This window comes from Sinohyriopsis cumingii, chromosome 14 (genome assembly GCF_028554795.1).
Source record: "Sinohyriopsis cumingii isolate HCF-2022 chromosome 14, ASM2855479v2, whole genome shotgun sequence".
Taxonomy (NCBI): Eukaryota; Metazoa; Mollusca; class Bivalvia; order Unionida; family Unionidae; genus Sinohyriopsis; species Sinohyriopsis cumingii.
In genome coordinates, this window is record NC_142974.1 from 5820852 (window position 1) to 5835454 (window position 14603).

At 38.5% G+C, this 14603-nt stretch overlaps 1 protein-coding gene across 5 annotated transcripts in view; it reads left to right on the forward strand.

The window, feature by feature from the left end:
• Window positions 1–14603, forward strand: part of LOC149783133 (neo-calmodulin-like) — a 233638-nt gene that overhangs the window by 166387 nt on the left and 52648 nt on the right. Inside the window, exon 1 of one of the 5 annotated variants that reach the window (XM_089931356.1) lies at window positions 5418–5556. The exons of 3 other annotated variants lie outside the window; for them this stretch is intronic. The gene's annotated coding sequence lies outside the window, so the exon portion shown is untranslated. Of the gene's footprint in view, window positions 1–5417; window positions 5557–14603 lie in introns of those variants that run through there. One more of the 5 variants, XM_089931359.1, reaches the window with a different exon arrangement.

Sequence of the window (14603 nt, forward strand, 5' to 3'; positions counted from 1 at the left end):
ATGACTTTGTTTTCATGGTGGGAATAATGAGTATACGATTGTCAGAAGAGGGGCATAAGTATCTTGCTGGTGTGTACACATGGGTGAGATCGGATAGGTATGTTGGACTAGAGTCCGACAGTGAAACGTAGCACAGAGAACACATTTTGTGTTTGATTCTGGATCGAATGGATAGCCAGTGTAGGGTACAGAGCAGCGGAGAGGTGTGCTCTGATCGTGGTACTCTAAGTATGATCCGAGCAGCTGTGTTTCGAACTTTTTGAAGTTTCTGGAGCAGATATTGAGATGAACCAGACAGAACCGAGTTACAATAGTCCAGTCTTGAAAGTTCTAATGAACACACAAGTGTTTTAGGGGCATCAACTGAAAGATATTTGCGAGTTGAGCTGATGCGTTTCAGCTCAAGATATGCAGCCTTGCATATGTTCATGACATGTTGGTGCAATAAGAGAGTACTGTCCAGAGTAACACCTAGGATTCGTACTGATTGTGTGAATTTAATGTTGGTGTTGCTGATATTTATTGTTTGAGGTAAATAATGTCAGTGAGAAAGTCTTTGTGTAGTGATCAGAATGGCCTCGGTTTTATCATCATATGTTAACGTCATAATTATATTGAGTTAAAATAAATATTTCCTTTAAAATATATAGTTTTTTTCGTCAAGACGAAGGGATTATTTTGTATCTTTTCTATTGCATGTGGAGAAACATACAGATTTAGCCACACCTATTTTTCCTGTCACACAAGACTTCATTCCGACGCTTGTCACACTCTTTCACATTATAATCAGTAGGAACATCTGCCTTTTCCTTCATGTGGAATAAGATACTTCGGATGCAATTTGTCCATTCCGAACGAACCCAATTATTTATGCGAGACAAAAATATGGAACTGATGTATCTCGGCGCAGTACAATCGTATATTGTGTTCGCTGGAAATTTTCCGCAGAAAGAGAAGCACACTTTATTGGGCCACCCAATTTATTTCTGCGATAGGGTTGATTGGATTATTGACAGAGACGTTACTAATAAAGAACAATGCGGATCGATCAGTCGTAACATTTTGCTTTTTTTGGTTAAACCTTGTTTCGTAATAACTAAAGATGTCCGAATGTTAGCTATCGGCATATATTTGATGTATAGGCCATATAATTATCCTCGAAATTGCGAATGGTAATTTACCCTCATTTAGAGCTATGTTCGGAACTACATTTGCTCATATAGTCATATGGCATAGTAATGCATCTGGTAGGAAACAAAGTCACAATTGAGGCCCACGGTGGTGCCTTTACACTGCCATCTAATCTCTGCCCGGAACGAGTTCGAATCTCGAGCTCCGCCTCAGTGGGTATGTGATGAAGCTGGCCAGTAGCTTCCCGTAGGTCGGTGGTTCTTTTCGGGGTTTTCCCGGGTTATTTCTTCATCAGATTTACCGATCGCTATGTATGGCCTATCATGCGCTGACAAATGACGTTACACCTTGACAACACCACCACCAACACCAAACAAAGTCACAATCAGAATGCTAAGTTGGCATTTTCTGATGCAACGTACGTTTTGCGTTCCACCCGATGAGAATCACCAAACCCATAAATGTATGTGAATTCATACAATTAAATGCAAGGTTAGTTCTCGACTTGTTGAGAATGGCCGAGCGATGTCCAAGTTGATAACCGAAACGGACTGAGGCCAGATATTGCATTGGATCATACGCGAAGAACACATAGGTCAAGTTCGATTTAAAATATTTTGTTACTAATTTTATCGTGTTTATAGCCACTGCTTCACTTTTTACATTCCTTCTTGGTTTTTCGGTTGCACCATTCGTGTTACATGAACCAGTTTGTCATGTTTAATTTCTTATTTACATGTTAGACTGGTTTTTCTATTGCACCAAATTGAATTATTCGTGGGCGTGTCCGTTTGCTATAAACCAGTTTGTCATGTTTAATTTCCTAGAGACTGCAACTGATTCCATTTTAGTAAATTCTCAGTGTGTGTGTGTGTGTGTGTGTGTGTGTGTGTGATTTGGATTTTTAACGTAGCTTTAACAATTTTTCAGTCATATCACTACGATGTCTGCAGTGTGACAGTTTATAGTGATCTCTAGCGCTGTGGCATCATGCCGCAGACGTGTAGTATGATGTCCCACCAGTCACATTATCCTGACATCAGGCCGACCAGTCCTAACACTAACTTCTTAATGTTGAGCGCCAAGCGAGGCAGCTGTTAGTACCATTTTTGTAAGTCTTTGGTTTGACTCGGCCGGGGAACGAACTCACAAACTCCCACATCCAAGGCGGACGCTCTAACCACTAGGCCACTGGAGCGGTCCCTCAGTTTATGAGTTGTTGGTTGAAAAGTTTGACTTTATTGCATATAATATGACATGTCCAACAGGTAAAATGAACCGACCTGGTGACTCCATTTTATACTTTGAAAATGTACACTGCGTTCCTTCAGGTGTGGCGAGCATCTGCTTCTGAAACGACGCTTCTCTCATGAGCTACCCCATGGTGCTGATGCAGGAATAGCGGTAAAATTTGGTGCAATAATATTTAAAACTTAAATGAATGTCATTATACCATTATCCACCTGTAGAAATGTAAATTGTTATAGTAAACCACAAAGCAAAAGAATATATAAAATAAACACCCCTCCAAATACACCTCCCCCCAAAACCTCAACTTCTTCTGCTCCAGAGTGCTTGATTTTTTCCTTGTAGTCTAGATGCAAGATTCACGTAGAAGCAGTATTGTTCTTGAACTTTTAGATTGTCGAAACGGTGACAGTTACGAAGACGATTCAGAAGTATGCATAACTCAATTACCGAGTCGAATTCAGAGAGGAAGAAATGTAAAAGTTCAGTAATTAATAATGTGTTTTATATTTTAAAATTCTTAAAGAAGTTAACATTTATGAAAAAATACAGTTTCTGGGCGTCTTATTTCTTTTGAATATTTGAACTAACATTTGTTTTGTTAATCACCCTAATTATCTTTTGTTTTTACTTTTTCTTTTTCTTTGTTGTAATTTGTACGTTTATACCTCGTGCGTAATAAATCTTTCTGATGCCTACTTCCTGAATCATATAACATTTTTTGTGACACTATATAACCTGCAGTGCAGTTACGCCGTCAAATACACAATCAATTATGCAGTAAACCTGAAATTAATTGTAGAGAATATTATTTTCGCTGAGTAAATGTTTCTTAAAGGAAAATGTTTGTACAGCATTACATGTATTTTAAATTTGCAAAGTTCAGATGTTTTAGCAAGTGTTACAGTACCAGTTACGAATGTACACCGTATTTCTGTATTTTGTCGAAAGGGATCAATCCATTATTTTTAGTACATGTTGGCCTCTGAATGTGGATATTTTTCTGAAGATTTTTCTTATGTTTTAAAGTGTTGTAAAGGTGATTTAGTATGGTTTTGTGGTGTTTAACACCATATTTCAGCACATGACATTCTATACATGGCGACCAATTTAGTTTTTGAAATGATTTCAAATGTAAATCAGAGAAGGATAGACCCCAGAAAGCATCACTGACCCACGAGAAGTTATTGAGAAGCTTTCTCATACACCCACATTGGTCGAACCGGGTCTCGAACTCACGAGGAGAGATATATGGGTGATCTATAAATGCGAGCGACTTAGACCATTAAGCCACCAAGGTCCTTAGACCACTCGGCCACCAAGGTCCTTAGACCACTCAGCCACTTAGGTCCTTAGACCACTCAACCACTTAGGTCCTTAGACCACTCAGCCACTTAGGTCCTTTGACCACTCGGCCACCAAGGTCCTTAGACCACTCAGCCACTTAGGTCCTTAGACCACTCAGCCACCAAGGTCCTTAGACCACTCAGCCACTTAGGTCCTTAGACTACTCAGCCACCAAGGTCCTTAGACAACTCGGCCACCAAGGTCCTTAGACCACTCGGCCACCAAGGTCCTTAAACCATTCAGCCACTTAGGTCCTTAGACTACTCAGCCACCAAGGTCCTTAGACTACTCGGCCACCAAGGTCCTTAGACCACTCAGCCACTTAGGTCCTTAGACCACTCAGCCACCAAGGTCCTTAGACCACTCAGCCACTTAGGTCCTTAGACTACTCAGCCACCAAGATCCTTAGACCACTCGGCCGCCAAGGTCCTTAGACCACTCAGCCACTTAGATCCTTAGACTACTCAGCCACCAAGGTCCTTAGACTACTCAGCCACCAAGGTCCTTAGACCACTCAGCCACTTAGGTCCTTAGACTACTCGGCCACCAAGGTCCTTAGACCACTCAGCCACTTAGGTCCTTAGACCACTCAGCCACCAAGGTCCTTAGACCACTCAGCCACTTAGATCCTTAGACTATTCAGCCACCAAGGTCCTTAGACTACTCAGCCACCAAGGTCCTTAGACCACTCAGCCACTTAGGTCCTTAGACTACTCAGCCACCAAGGTCCTTAGACTACTCAGCCACCAAGGTCCTTAGACCACTCGGCCACCAAGGTCCTTAGACCACTCAGCCACCAAGGTCCTTAGACTACTCGGCCACCAAGGTCCTTAGACCACTCGGCCACCAAGGTCCTTAGACCACTCAGCCACTTAGATCCTTAGACTATTCAGCCACCAAGGTCCTTAGACCACTCGGCCACTTAGGTCCTTATACCACTCAGCCACTTAGGTCCTTAGACTACTCAGCCACCAAGGTCCTTAGACTACTCAGCCACCAAGGTCCTTAGACCACTCGGCCACCAAGGTCCTTAGACCACTCAGCCACTTAGGTCCTTAGACCACTCAGCCACCAAGGTCCTTAGACCACTCAGCCACTTAGGTCCTTAGACTACTCAGCCACCAAGGTCCTTAGACCACTCGGCCACCAAGGTCCTTAGACCACTCAGCCACTTAGGTCCTTAGACCACTCAGCCACCAAGGTCCTTAGACCACTCAGCCACTTAGGTCCTTAGACTACTCAGCCACCAAGGTCCTTAGACCACTCGGCCACCAAGGTCCTTAGACTACTCGGCCACCCAGATCCTCCATTTAAATAGATTAATATATAACATTTTCTGTACTTGTATTTAGGTCGACTAGTGTTGATATATTGTAAAAACCAATAAGCATCATGTAATGAAACTGTGAACTTTTGTAATTGGGAATATAATCACGACCATATCTATTTTACACCCAGATTACGCTGCACTGAATCAGATTTATAACTCATCCCTGGAAGAACTTCAGTTCGCTGACAGCTGCATGCACCTCGTGTTCTCGTGTGACCGCAGATAACAACCATCTTGCGTCTTAGAGAAAGTGGGCAATCTCTTTTGTTTTTTGTTTTTTCCATTGATGCACTGCGCCAATGCGGAGCTACTAATAAATTTCAATTCAAGAAGAATTTCTTTGTTATGGGAATGACGTCACTGTTATGCGAGTGACGTCATTGACCGATTATCCTAGAGACACAGCATTTACTAGTTACCGGCATCTGATATTGACTTGTTAGCGCAAACCGCTTTCCAGCGAGGGCGTTCTTGCACCTTTTGGATGGGATCAATTTGAGGTAATTTGCATATTTTATAACTATGTCCTAACCCATATCGTTTTGCAAATTTCATAATGATTGTCGGTAAAACTAATGTAGCAGCTTCACTCAGTAATGACAAAAGTCAGGTTTGCAAAATTGGCCCATCAGTGTTGTTTTTTGTGAAATAGTTTTGAATGAAATTTGTAATTTGTAACCCCATCATCAGGTGGCTGATGTTGCTATTGCAACAGTCCTTCAGGTCATGTAGGCGTTCAACACCGATTATTCAGTAAAGGGGGAAATTTTTAAAAATCTGTATTATTCACGTTATTTACATCCTCATGTATTATTCCTTTGGAAGGTCATTATTACACGACGCTGGAATTACGTACAGCACAATCAATGTTTCAGTATGTTGACAATTTTGGACGAGATCAAACAAAAGGTGTGTGATCGAGCAAAATCCGGATTGAATGGCACGCGCTGTGATATCACAGTATCAGCTTATCAGCTACGCATGTTGATAAATATGAGGCGCCGTAGCGGACAGAAGCTGGTCCAGTGAGAAAGTTGCAGTTGAAATTTCGATGTTGTATTAAGAGAAATCCAGTGTCACGTGTTGGATCAAATTGCATGTCCTTAAAGTTCCATTTTCTAGATCGAGATTTTAGATTTTATATGTTGAATTATACAGTGGTGGTTTAAAGTTCTGTTTCCTATCTCGACGTTTTAGAGTGTAAATTTTTAATTACACAGCGGTGATTGAAATTTCAATAGTATATTTCGATACTAGCCTAATTCACACGTTGAATGTAACTGTTTGTGATGAAAGTTCCATTTCATATGGCGAGTATTTAGATTTCATCTGTTGAATTTCACAGCAATGAGAAGCAGTCTCCTTGTTTAAAAGTAACGTGGTCCGTTCATGAGAGCGATGTTTAGAAGAAATTCACTGTAATTGTCGACCTGTGAATTTTAACTTTCAGACTGTAAATGCATGAAGTGTGATGGCGGTTCATAATTGAATACATGAATGATGTATCATAATACTTATTATTATTTTGAATTGTTAAAATGGACATTGTGTTATGTTACTTTTAAGACCAACACATCATTTTGCAACACATATGTCCAACCACCGCTGTGTAATTCAACAGATACAATCTATAGACTCTACGTAAGAAATGGAACTTTCAGCATTTACTCTTTGACCAATAGGTAAATTAGGAATGCTTGACGTATGATATTGAAATTTCAACAACCGGCGTGTAAGTCAAACGAAACAATCTAAAACATTGACATAGAAAATATAACTTTCAACCATACTGTTTCATTCAGCATATACAATCTAAAATCTCGACCTAGAAAATGAAACTTTAAAGACAAACATTTTTGACATAACACGTGAAACTGGAATTATGGACATATGACATTAAAAATTTCAACGTCACATTCTCATTGGACCAGGTTTTGTCTGCTTCGGCACCTCATAGATAAACACATTCGTACTACCCTATAGTGGGACGATTATGGTTAATGCATAAATCCCCGTTTGTTTGTACCCCCTACCGATTTCATGTACATTGTAATTACACAGACTGTTAAATGGACGTCAGTGGCATATTTGTGGTTGTCATTCTTTTCCTTTGCTTGCTTGATTCGTCATTGTAAGTATCCCAGGCAGACGACGTACCTTTTACCTTTGTACAAGTGTAGTAGTTGAAAGTGTTCTCTGAAAATGGGCTTGTCCAGAAAATGGAAATGACAGGCGAGCACGGTCGTCTTTCAGATTGTAAACTTCCGTTTGGTATGAAACGCTCAGACGATAAGGTGTTAGCCCCCACCCCCGTCACTTTTAGATTTGAAATTACATTTTTAAAATCTCATTTATGCTTTTCCTTTTTTAAATCGGTTGGAGGTAAAAACAAATGGGGATATATTTTCAGACTATTGACTCGACTTTCTCTTTTCTTGACCCAGTTTAGTACATGGCCACGAATTTAAAATCCATAGCGGTCGATAATTTTCGTTTGGAAGATTCTTGAAAACAGTTTCGGTTGAAATCATTCAGGGGGCCATGAGTGGCCGAGTGGTCTAAAGCGCTCAACGTTAATGATCACTGCCATCTCACCGCTGTCTGCGTGGGTTCGAGTCTCGGGTTATGCCAGTGTGGGTATGTGAGAAAGCTTGCCAGAAGCTTCTCCTGGGTCGGTGCTTCTTTCTAGGGTTTTTCCGGATTCTTCCTCCACCATGTATACTGGCTGCCATGGTGCGGGAAAAACGGCGTTAAGCCCGACAACAACAACCATCAGATCATTCGGTAGTCGTGTATGAATAGACTTTAAGTAAAATTTATATTGATTTTAAAACAACAATTTACATTTAATTTAAGATTAGTAAATACGCGAACATGCCCTGTATAAATTTACTATAGATTACGTTTAATCATAGGAATGTTGACAATTACAGATGGTGATTGATATATAATAAACGGTAAAAAAAAAAAATATAACAGTACCATGTGTACGTTGATGTGGACAAGTAGGTATGTTCTGATATACATCGATGTGGACAAGTAGGTATATTTTGGTATACGTCGATGTGGACAAGTAGGTATATTTTGGTATACGTCGATGTGGACACGTCGATGTGGACAAGTAGGCCTATGTTGGTGTACATCGGTGTAGACAAGTAGGCATATTTTGGTGTACGTCGGTGTGGACAAGAAGGCATATTTTGTTGTACGTCGGCATATTTTGATGTACGTCAATGTGGACAAGTAGGCATATTTTGGTGTACGTCGGTGTGGACAAGAAGGCATATTTTGTTGTACGTCGGCATATTTTGGTGTACGTCGATGTGGTCAAGTAGGCATATTTTGATGTACGTCGATGTGGACAAGTAGGTATATTTTGGTGTACGTCGGTGTGGTCAAATAATATTTTGGTGGATGTCTGTGTAGACAAGTAGGCATATTTTGGTGTACGTCGGTGTAGACAAGTAAGTATATTTTGGTATACATCGATGTGGACAAGTAGGCATATTTTGGTGTACATCGGTGTGGTCAAGTAAACATATTTTAGTGTACGTCAGTGTGGTTAAGTAGTCATATTTTGGTGTACGTCTATGTGGTCAATTAGGCATATTTTGGTGTACGTCATTGTGGCCAAGTAGGCATATTTTGGTGTACGTCAATGTTGTGAAGTAGTCATATTTTGGTGTACGTCGATGTGGTCAAGTAGGCATATTTTGGTGTACGTCAATGTGATCAAGTAGGCACATTTACTTATATTAAATATTAATTGTTCTAAAATTTGTAAATAATATGGTTTTAAAGAAAGTAATTTCAGTCCTGGTTTTTGAATGGTCTGCATCTTAACTGTCATGAAGAAACGTCTGTAGTACAAGTTACCTGGGTCATGTACGCGTATTAACTCAGTTTAAATTAAATATAAGTTGTTCTTTTAAAATTTGCCACTTATTTTTGTTAATTAAAGTCTATTCAATCCTGATTATTGAATGATCAGCATTTTAAATGTCACCAAGAAACTTCCAGACGAAAATTATATATCGCTATGGACTTTTACAATGGTGTCTCTGTATTAAGCTTAGGTCAAAATTAAGAGCGCGTCTAGTGGAATCGAAACAATCGAGGGTAGAACAGATTTTGTTATCAATACATGTACCTTTCAATGTGACATCACAGCGCGCGACTTTCAGTCTGGATTGTACTGGATTACACCTTTATTTCCATTTCGTGCACAAAATGTCTACTTACTTTTAACTTTGATTTTGCCGTATCCACCTCTCGGAGTGTCTAATAAATGACCTTTTAAAGGAATATGGATGTATTTGAATCCAAATGAAGTGAATACTTGCCACTTAAATGTATGTTGAATCACATTAAAGAAATGACACCCATTACTAAAATAGTGTTGAATGCCTATTGAATATGACTTAGATTTTTAACTTAGCTTTAACAATTTTTCAATGATATCGCTACGATGTCTGCAGTGTGGCAGTTTACAGTGTTGTCTAGTACTATGACATCTTACCGCAGATATGTGGGATGATGTCCCACCCAGTCACATTATCCTGACACCAGGCCGACCAGTCCTAACACTAACCTCCTAATGCTGAGCGCCAAGCGAGGCAGCTGTTGGTACCATTTTTTTTAAGTCTTTGGTATGAGTCCGCCAGGAATCGAACGCACAACCTCCCGCATCCGAGGCGGACGTCCTAACCACTAGGCCACCGGAGCGGTTCACATACAGTCATACATTGTGAATTAGCAGCGCGACGTTCAACCGGTTTGTACTGGATCAAGCCTTTACGTTGACCTCGTCCAAAAATGTCTGCGTACTTTAACACTGAGTTTTGCTGTTTGTCGGATGAGTGAACATAATGACGTTCCAAATAAAATGAATATGGATGTAGCATGATCCTAATAATAATCGCCATTTAAATGTATGTGTAATCAAATTCTAAAAAATGACACCCGTTACCAGAAGTCATGATTGAACGCATACATAATCCGTATGTCTTTTTATAATATAAGTTTGATCTCTCCATGCGAGTCTATGTGATATGTTAGAAGGTTATTTACGAAAATGATTTGTTTCAGTTTAGATATGCAAACAGAATTGATAGTATCAGTCTTTTAAATACAATTCTTATTGCGAAATTACCACACACAAAAATCCAACGTTATTTGTCTGTCGTCTTTATACTTGATTATCTCACTTCCACGTTATCGTCAAAACTGCCCGCGAGTAACCCCCAGCACAAAAAAAAACAAAAAAAAACAAAAACAAAAACAAAACTGACAGTCATTTGTATTCATCATACGTCAGTGAATTAGTCATGTACTATGCATATTTCGGCGTGGCTTCGATCTTTCGCCGCTGCATTACGAAATTTTTCAGGAAAAAGTTTTTTTTTTTCTGTCTGTGAATAAAGTACTCTTCTTTGCTTCTCTTTGATGCCTTGCACTCGTTACTTATGCTGGGGATGAAAACCTTTTGTTGTATCGCAGATAGAGATCACCTTGAGCTAAACCATGTCTTTCAACGCTCCAAGTCTTCCCTCACGGGCCGAATGCCAAACCATATGCAATTAGATTATTTACGTGCACACGATCTATTCAGTATGTTGATACTGCTGCAGATGCGCCAATGTTATATTACTAATGTAATTTAACAGACTTGAGTGAGCTGCATTTTTTTAATCAGGTATTGATGTAGCCATTATCAAGGTTTTATTGAATTTGTATACGTGTTCTTTGTTTCCGTTTATTTCTGCGCAAAGTGCGCTATATTCATGGATACTTTCAGTTATTTTAACAGAATAATTATACGATATTTCGTTGTTCACGAATGCATGTATGCATACCAGAATAAAATATGTAACAATTATACCAAACCTCTTTTTTTGGAATATATTTGAGTGCACCTCCTCATGGCGTCTGAGCTATTCTGAATTTTTTTGTTGTTGCTGTAGTTTAAACAGTAGCTGACATCTTCATTTTAATTAGCTGGTTTGGTTTGAGTGTTTTTTTTACTGCACGCTTAACAGCCTACTGGCATTATCATGCAAGGCATATGCAAGGCAAGTGCCTTTCCCAAGGACACACCGATACAGCCAATGTAGGACGGCCTTAGCGGGTGTTGAACCTGCGATCCTTGGTTTACATCACGACCTACCCACTGAGCTGTTGCGTCATCTTTGTAATTTGCTTCGATTGGAATGAACATTTCCAATTCTTTCAAATTAAGAATTAACATCAATAGTAGTTTTAGAAACACACTTTATGTGTTTGGTAATTCACCTCTGGATGAGTGCACATGTGTTACGACAAGAAATGCCGACGATATTCCGATTGTAACTTTGTTTCCGTCCGCTGTCATATTGTGCTAAGTTAATAAAACTAGTTCAGAATAAAATCCACAATGGCGGCAAATTGCATCTTGGAATTTCTTTCTCGTTTTGACGGGAAAAAACCCGAGGATTTTTCCGATGATAATAATGCTCTGATGGAGGGTGTCATTGTGCAGGCCGTGTACAACATGCACGTGATATCATGGACTTTTCCTTAAAATTCGACAATTTGGATTATTAAAATAGACGATCATAAAACTTCATATTGATTCAAGGGTAGAACCTATATAAAAAATATGTTCGTTCTGTGGGGGGGGGGGGGGCAATTTTTCAGACTTTAAAAAGTGTAAATATTTAACAAATAAACTTTATCTTTTTAACATATGACAAGCGTAAAACAAGCACTGACGAATATTTAACCATTTTCAGAAATGGAGTTTAATTTTTCCTGGTTTCGTTTGGAATGTTATTTTACCACACAGAAAGACAAGTAGGCTATTTAGTACCGCAGTAGTTCGATTCAACTGCCTTGCCCAAGCACACGCAACGATCGTCGATTCAGGGCTGGTCGGAGGGATGTCTTCGAGCGCAAACGCATTCAGTCGCAAGTCTGGCAGGCTTGACAGCACATCTTTTTAGTTATTTGTCGCGGAATTTATACCTTTAGTTTTGCTTAACTCAGAAGTTTGGACCAAGCATCGCACTACAGGGGTTTTCTTTTCTTCGTCGTCGTGATATCAGATAAATTTTTATTGAATTTATGTGTGTATTCAAACTGGGAAATGACATTCATGAATCAAGAAAATAAAATATACAAAGAAAGCAAAATTTTGATTTTACCATGTGTTTTTATCCGCAAAAAGTAGAAGACGTAAAATGAATATATGTGAATTAGTTTTCGTCAACTTACAGTAATGTTAGTTTTGCTTTTTTCATACATCGATTGAAGCTGAAAGTATAATTTCTTCATGTTGGCGTTTACAGGAATGAGTCGTCTCATTTCTTTTTCGCATCTGCGGTAGCTTTTAGTGCTCGGTATATTATATGCATATTTTAAGAGATACAAGTGATATAACATGGGGGAATATCATTTTATCTCTCGAAGTACTAATACCGTATAATGAAAATAAGAAAACACAAGTTGATAAAGATGAATCCACGCACTTTGGCATGATTAACCTTTGTCACTACCACTTACCCCCCACCCCTTAATTATGTGAATTTATTTTGATTGTCAGATTTATCGACTAAATCAGATTATTTGGAATGTATTCTTTTAAATTTAAAACAAGGAACTAAAATATCATCACTAAAAGCCATTACTTGCTTGAAAACAAAGAACACTTTTCCAGAGTCATTGTTAAACTTTTCGTTGGCGAGCAAATTTGTTTAACTTTTGTAATGTAAATACAATATCATGCTGACGCTAACATATGCGGAGTATGTTTCATACTAATACGTATTATGCGAAGTATGTTTCAATTATTACTTATGCGAACTATGTTTCATATTATTACGTATGTGAAGTATATTTCATATTATGTATGAGAAACATTTTTCCTATTATTACGTATGCGAAGTATGTTTCAATTATTACGTATGCGAACTATGTTTCATATTAATATGTGTGCGAGGTATGTTTCATATTAATACGTATGCGAAGCATGTTTCATATTAATACGCATGCGAAGTATGTTTCATACTAATACGCATGCGAAGTATGTTTCATATTAATACGTATGCGAGGTATGTTTCGATTATTACGTATGCGAACTATGTTTCAGTTATTACGTATGTGAAGTATGTTTCAATTATTACGTATGCGAAATATGTTTCATACTAATACGCATGCGAAGTATGTTTCATACTAATACGCATGCGATGTATGTTTCTTATTAATACGTATGCGAGGTATGTTTCATATTAATAACTTTGCGAAGTATGTTTCATATTAATACGCATGTGAGGTATGTTTGATACTATTACGTATGTAGTGTATAGATGCGTTCAAAACCACAAAATTACAGTATTAAAAGTCGAAACGTATTAAACAATGGAATACAAGATAAACTATAATTGAGTATTTTTGTGAATTTAAGTCTATTCAAAATGGTGTCAATGGCTAATTTAGAGAACTACTAGGTGATGCAGTGCCTGAATTAATAATAATAACTTTCGGGGCTTTTCCATCCTTTCGTTCTTCTAATCAGACATATCTTGTTCCTCTTTTTCTAGTCGTGTTTAGTTGACCAAACGTGCTCAAACTGAAATTGTAATCATATAAATTTACTCAGCTATACAAAAGCCAGCCATATTTGAATTCATGAAACCACCATCTTCAAATGATCGTACCACTTTAAAAAAAAATCTAACTTGAGGTTATGATTCGAAACAATCATTTAAAAAAAAAGAAAAACAAGACAGCAAAACAAATACATTTAAATGATCCGTAACATTATCGATACGTCTGAATCTCCAGAGCACGTTGTTCGTGCAGTCTCTACTTCCGTCTGACACAAACAGGCCACATCGAACGCTGCTCCGCTAGAAATTTGTTTGGTAATCAAAGTTAATATAGACAGTGTGGCTTTGAAGTTCTGCAGTCGTTTTTATTTTCTACTCAATTTAGATCACAGTTCTTTTTATGTCCATACCTTTTGCTACAGCCGGAATAACAGATGTCCTTACCTAGTGTTTGACACGTTTCTAGAAAATGACAACTGCTTTTGGGTAGATACCCGGATACGGACCAAATAAGAAATGTGTGCTGATTGGGTCCAGACCAAGCTGTCTGGTGCTGACTTTTATGGTACAACAGAACATTACCTGAACATAATTCTTTTTTTTTAAATCGCTGTTTTTATAGTTTAGTGTGATTTTACCATATGGTGTGTGTGTGTGTGTGTGTGTGTGTGTGTGTACTATACGACCATATGGTGGTGGCCCATATAATACAGATTCAGACGTAATTTCATGTGGATTATTTGTCCTGTCTGTTTCTTTTCTATGCAGCCTTTTTAAGCATTTTACACTTGCTATAATAGCCACGCCCTCTTCACTCCGCGAGACCTATATTTATAGTAACGCTTTTGCTTTTTATCCCCAAACCTAATTTAATAACTTGATGATCTACTGCTGTATTTCATGTACATATGAATTTGCAAGATTCTCATCAGTGCAGAGGTATTTTTGGAGCAGAGAAAAGA